The sequence below is a fragment of the Anabrus simplex genome, chromosome 1 (assembly GCF_040414725.1).
Source record: "Anabrus simplex isolate iqAnaSimp1 chromosome 1, ASM4041472v1, whole genome shotgun sequence".
Lineage (NCBI taxonomy): Eukaryota > Metazoa > Arthropoda > Insecta > Orthoptera > Tettigoniidae > Anabrus > Anabrus simplex.
This window is the reverse complement of record NC_090265.1, coordinates 644,936,822-644,942,648: the sequence shown is the minus strand read 5'-3', so window position 1 is coordinate 644,942,648 and position 5,827 is coordinate 644,936,822.

The window sequence follows — 5,827 nt, the reverse complement described above, 5'->3', positions numbered from 1 at the left end:
AAAAAGTTTTGCACACCCCATTTTTCTACGATCAAAGGTGTACGTCCCTTCCCCCCCGCCCCCCCCCCCTCCCTCCCTTAAGTGTTACCTCACTGTTTACAAACCAGGCAACCAATATACTCAGATTCATTTCACATTTTCATGTAACAGAGTGGGCACGAATATGAAATGATATGGGGATAATTTAGGCTGAGTTATTCTTGCACAGTATAGTAGAAAACGGAGAAATGTGTGTACAGCACTTCCACAACTTTTGAACAATCTATTATTAAGTGTTTTTTCTCAGTTGAACCGTGTCACTGTTTTATGTACCTTACATACAGGTTGCCAACATTTTAAATAAACTGCAACAACTAAAACCAATGGTTGATTTTAGCTGCCTAGTGAGACTGGTTACCTTGGATCGAGTAGGGGAACACCAGCCACTTCAATACAAACTACTGCAATGTATTCGAAACACTGACAACATGTACATAAAATGTAGTCCAACCTGTAAAAAGCATTCAATAGTAGTTTATAGACCGTGGAAGCTTCATTTCTAAGATTTTGAATAATCTATGGGTGATACGTTGAAAGGGGCATACAAAAGAAGTTCACTTTCAGTTACTTAAGCACACAAGTTTTGTGTGGAGCATGGCTTTGTATGGATGTGAAGTTTTGTAATAATATTGTACAATCATGCAATGCATGTGTTATAGAAAAATTACAAAATTTCAAGGGGACAAGCTAGTACTTAAGGTGTATTTTATTTCCCTGTTTTACAACTTAAACTGTACTCAATTGCAGGGACTCAATCTTTCTCAGAGGCTACAACCAAATTTCTGTGAACCCTGGGTCTAGTTAAAAAATTAATGGAAAGGGACACAAAAGTAACATCAAGTTACATATGGAAAGATAGAACATGCATAAGAACACACAATATAATAACTATGATGATAGGTCACTGTGAGAAGAGGCAAGAGACAGAGGAAACAAGGACAAACATGAAAATGCATGTTCTTATCATTCATACATCTATGCAGGTACAAACTGTGTTGCACACATGGCCTTAGCCATATTTTACAGCTGGATCTCCTTCCAGGTACCAACCTTATCTAGAGGGATGCACTCACTATTACGTGTTTCTGAGTGGTTGCTAGTGTGGTCTGTTGTGTGTATAATATGAAGAGGTGTACAGTAAGGTCCTGCTAATCCAAACTAATCGGGACTGGGGCCTGTTCAGATTGGCCAATTTTCTGATTATCAGTCATTTCTTCCAATATCCGGCACTGTACTGCAACTATGAAGTTCAGCGTGGAATAACAAAATGGGAAAAAGAGAACTAATTAGCAACTGATATTTGTGGGGCTTGTTTTTTATTCATTTCTGTGTCAGTAAACACCATGAAAAATGATTAACTTTGTTATATTGTATACCATTACTTTTACTTTAATGGCTCAAAATACTATTGCAGCACAGAGTGTAGTATAACTTTATACTGATTTCATACATGAATAATACAAGTACACATAATTTTCGTTCTGAAATGCATTTTTCATTTTATTAAAAGTTTAGTACTTTTTAAATTTTAATTCTGATTAACCAAGTTTCCGGATTATCGGAGTTCAGATTAGCGGGACTCTACTGTATATTCAGATAAATACAAATATCTAGTCCTCGAGCCAGGGGAATTAATCAGATAGAGTTAAAATTTCCAATCTGGCCAGGAATCAAACCCAGGACCCTATGAATTGAAGGCTGTGGCATTGACCATTTAGTCAAGGAACCAGATTTAATTTACTTTACTATCCATGACTTGCAATAAATACACGAGTTTGAGGAGAGCAGTTTTATAAACTGAAGAACAGATAACAAAGAAACAAAATAAACAAATGCAAAAAACCAAAAAATTAAAGTTCTTAACTGGAAAGAAGCTAACATGGAAATTGTAGTTAAAAAAAGAAGGTATTATTTGGCAGTTATGAATGAAATTTATGAGGTAGAATTGAAATAAATGTTTAAAATATGGCTGGTGGCTGGAAGGATACTAGGTCAAAGAAGGAAAATAAGTACAGTTCTATTATGAAGGAAGGTTTAATTATATCAGTATGAACAAATATTGATCATAATAGTAAAAACTCACCAGTCAAAACACATATGTTCTCTATAAACCAATATATTTAATGATGTGAAAAACCAATGAAACAAAAGTGACAAGGAAGAAATTGAGAGTTTATTAGCTTCTACACTGCAGGTATGAATTACTTGTATTAAATCAATAACCTGTACACGACTTGATGGTTGCAACAGAAGGATCTACCTCAGAATGTTTGATGTCATGAACAATCACCCAGGAGTAGCAATGTTTCGTGAATGGGTTCATCGTCATGTTGGAAATGGAAAGGGCCATGTTTACTACAACAGCATAATTCCATGCATCTGCCTCATTTTAAATGGATTTGGTCAGACACTCCTCACTGATAGAAAAACTAAAATAGTGTACTAGCCCAGGAAAATTTCAAAACGTCCACCATGTTTTCTAAATGATGATGTGCGCAGGCTTGTCAGCGAGTTGTCCACAAGCAAATATGCCTACCTCATGTTCTACGTATAATTGCATGAATAGAACGGAAACAACATGAAACATATCGTAAGTCAGCAGAATTGATCCTTATAGATAAAGAAATTAACTTCAATTTTGTATTTGTTTAAAATGGTAACTATGTAAATTAATGCATGTCCTAACTGTAACTCATTGTAAACATTTTTCCAGGTTTCCTTTATGAGATAAAGAATTAATGAAAAAGTGGGATTGTTAATATGAAGATGAGAGTAAGGGATTGGAATAATTTATCAAGGGGAATGTTTGATAATTTTCAAAGTTCTTTAAAAATATTTAAGAAAAGGCTAGGTAAACAATTGGTAGGGAATCTGCCACCTGGGCAACAGCCCGAAGTGCAGATCATTCATGACTGATTGAGAAAAGATCGGTATCCAATAATAAATACCGTATTTACGCGAATAATCCCCGCCACCGAATAATCCCGCACCCTAAATTTAGGAAGGCTGATTTTGAAAAAAATGACAACATTGCCGCAAATAAAACCCGCACCCCAATTTCGTGCCCCAATTAAAAAAAAAAAAAAGGTGCAGGTATTTTTAGCGTAAATACGGTTCTGCTTTTAGACCTGGAATTATGCATGAAAATACAGGGTTGGGATAAGGTGTAGCACGATTCAATTACATAATACAAAGGTTCTGTGTGTCCATGCACAAGTTGTGGAGTTTGACTGGATAGAATAAGGAATACCATTAATAATTGTATAAACACCACGGAGACCTATTTTATAACATAATAATTTGTTCCTCATCATTATGAACAGAAGCTTCTGTCTGCTTTACACAAGGATGTCATCACAAAGTACCTAACTGGTGGGGGAAACCGTTCAAAAGTATTGAATCGTGCTGTAACAAACACAGCACAGTTATCGGAGGACAAAGCTGATCCCTGAACAAGTGTGTGAGGCCTGGAACGTACTATTTCACAGTCCACAATTATCAGCCATAAGGTACACTACATAGCCGCAGCAATAGTCACCTCATTCCCTGTACTGCATCATCAATGCAAAATTCTTTTTGGAGCTGTAGAAAATACAATTATTGAAAGTGCAGGACAAAGTGCTAAAAAGATCTTTGCCATGGACTTACTAGGGTGTTTGGAAGCTACCACCAGCCCTTGAATATCCTTATTTTTAAAAATTAAATGGAAGTATAAACAGGTAGAATTTCAAATACTAATCACCAGAAAATCTGCCCCAAATGCATGAAAAAACACTCAATTGAGAAAACCAGGTGTTGCACCGTTCAACATTACAGGCCTGTACTTCTTTCAGAATGCTTAGAATCTTTTACCATCAACAAAAGGGAAAGGCATAAACATTTACCATTAACACATTCAACACTATGCCCGTACGGGATACGGGCGCGCTGCTTTCCTGCTTCTGGACGGCGCCCGTATGTGATACGGGCGTGATTTTCTCGTGTGTTTATATCCAGCTGCACATATCACGTACGGTTCCCGTCCCTTGGTTGGAGATAATAGTTCATCTAGTGACCACTAGAATGCAGCAGTTATCGGGAATTTCGAACTGAAACGATAAACAGGGTACCTATTTTCTCCTTGCCATGACCTCTACCGAAGCACTCGGTGTGCCGTGTACTGCGCGTGCCAAATCTGTCACGCTGTCAGCTGTGTTACTGTGTAAACATGTCTTCATGCCGGCTCAATGATAGTGATATTTTGGATATTTTATCGGGAGAAGTGGGTTCAGAGATGGATGAAAGTGATGACGACCCTGCTTACGAACCGGATAACGTATTTATTACGTCACTTTGGAACGTAAGTGTTTAGCTGTATTATTTTACTCCGAATACAAACGATAGAAATACTTCGCCTACAGAAATTTACGTTTATTTTTTTCGTTTAGACGAAGAGATGCAGGCTGATGATTCGAGAGTGATCAGTTCGGTTAGCAGCTAAAGGAGGAGGAGACATCTCAAGGCTGGAACCTACCCCCACCCCCAGTGTTGACAGGACCTTTGCTCGCCATTTTCCAGAAAAGGTTCCTCCAACGAACAATAAAGTGAATGCTACTCGTTATTGCAAGGTATGCTCAGACAGGGGCAAGAAGGAAAGTGGTAAGCGCGTCAGAAAAGAGAGTAGATGGTGGTGCAAGGAGTGCAAAGTAGGACTGTGTATAGTCCAATGTTTTCAGGACTATCATACGAAAACAAACTATTCCTAAATAGGTAAATATTTTATTCCACTGCATTTGTGTTTATTTGTGGCCTAAGTAGTCGTATTAAATGATTATTTTTTATGGTTTGAGCAAGCTTATTGGTATAATCTCAATGTAGTTTCGCTGTTCCATAATAACGTGTTAAAAATGAGCAAAAAGACCCAGTTCACAGCCAGGATTCATGTTAAAATAGGGTAGTGTTGAAAGTGTTAATAATGACTATTATACTTTTGGATGTTGAGACTCTTCCTTCACGAGCTACCTGAGTAAAACCTACCTACGATAAAGTTCCAACATGATACGGCAATAGCGCAAACTGCCCATCAAATCATAGCAGACTAGCCACATCAGTTTCAAGATTGGAGAGCATATATTGACCACTGCCCGATTTGTCCTCCTCATATTTCCTTTTGTGGTAGTGGTTGAAGGTCAACTGTTAATGTAAGGGAAAAAACAATAACATATATCTTGCAAAATCTTCTCCAAAATACATGGGATTGAGCGATGCCAGCTTTTGTTGAATATTTGGAGGATTATGTGAAGTATAACCTCCAATAACATGAGCCAAATAACCTCCTTTATATCCAACCCTGTATTTCACCAAACTTTGTACAAGGTATTCAATTTGCTTAGAGCTGACAGCAATTTGCCAAGTAGACTTAAGTCATTAGAGATGAACGAGTCAGTGCTCACACATTAAACATCTGTGTCCAGCAGTCAAATCCTAAGCAAGTACATAGACCTGCATTATACTATTGGATCTCTGATCCATAAGCCCGTTCTGATGTCATTCACACAAGCCCCATTACTGTACAGACTCTGACTGCTGCGTATATAAAGAATATTGGAATGGTCAGCATCCATTCTCCAGGAACATTCACTTCAATTAAAAGTTCTTATAACTGATATGTGAAATAAAATTGGGAATAGGTTGCAACAGTGCTGTACAAGGAAAATGAGAAAAGCGCAAACAAGCCTCTTTGGAAGAAATTATCTAGTTCTTAGGCCTGTAGAAAGTAAACTCGTGTCCTCATCCCGAGGTGGTTCAG